Raw genomic sequence first — 636 nt, forward strand, 5'->3', positions numbered from 1 at the left:
AAGAGACAGAAGTAGACTGCAGACAGAAACAGATAGAGAGTGCACTTTGAGATTGTGAGTACAGACAGATGCAGCAAATGGAAACTGGAGATAGATTGTAGAGACTGAAGAAATAGAGAAAAGAGCTGAAAGACAGACACAAGGAACGTGGATGTTCCTTCCCGGAATATGTTTAAGGTAAGTTTGAAACGAGTTTGCTGTCAGAGGGATCAAGGATATAGGGAGGATGTGGGAAACTGGAGCTAAAGCCCAAAGTCAGCCATGATTGGATAGTATGGAGGAGCCGAGTTGACAGGCTGAATGGCCTACTCCTTTCCCCATGAGTTTATGTGCACAGGTTGGCTGCTTGACTGACCCTTCCATCTTAGACTCATTCCAGGGAGTGAACCCAAACAGTTGCCAGAGTTGTGTCCCAGTGGCTGTGGATGAATGATCACAAAGCTGCTGGGCATGAGGAAGTGAACCCTGGACTGCACCAACCAAATAAATGTTAAATCAAATGTTCAACTGCGGCTGTTGGAGATCTCAAACACACAGAGAACACTGGAGCAACTCAGCAGGTCTGGCAGCATCTGTGGAGAGAGAAACTGAGTTAATGTTTCCAATCCATTCTGGAAAAGAGTCACTTGACCCGAA

This window comes from Chiloscyllium plagiosum, unplaced genomic scaffold, assembly GCF_037043375.1.
Source record: "Chiloscyllium plagiosum isolate Xiang-an unplaced genomic scaffold, Cpla_swu_hap1 HiC_scaffold_5, whole genome shotgun sequence".
In the NCBI taxonomy this organism is placed as follows: Eukaryota; Metazoa; Chordata; class Chondrichthyes; order Orectolobiformes; family Hemiscylliidae; genus Chiloscyllium; species Chiloscyllium plagiosum.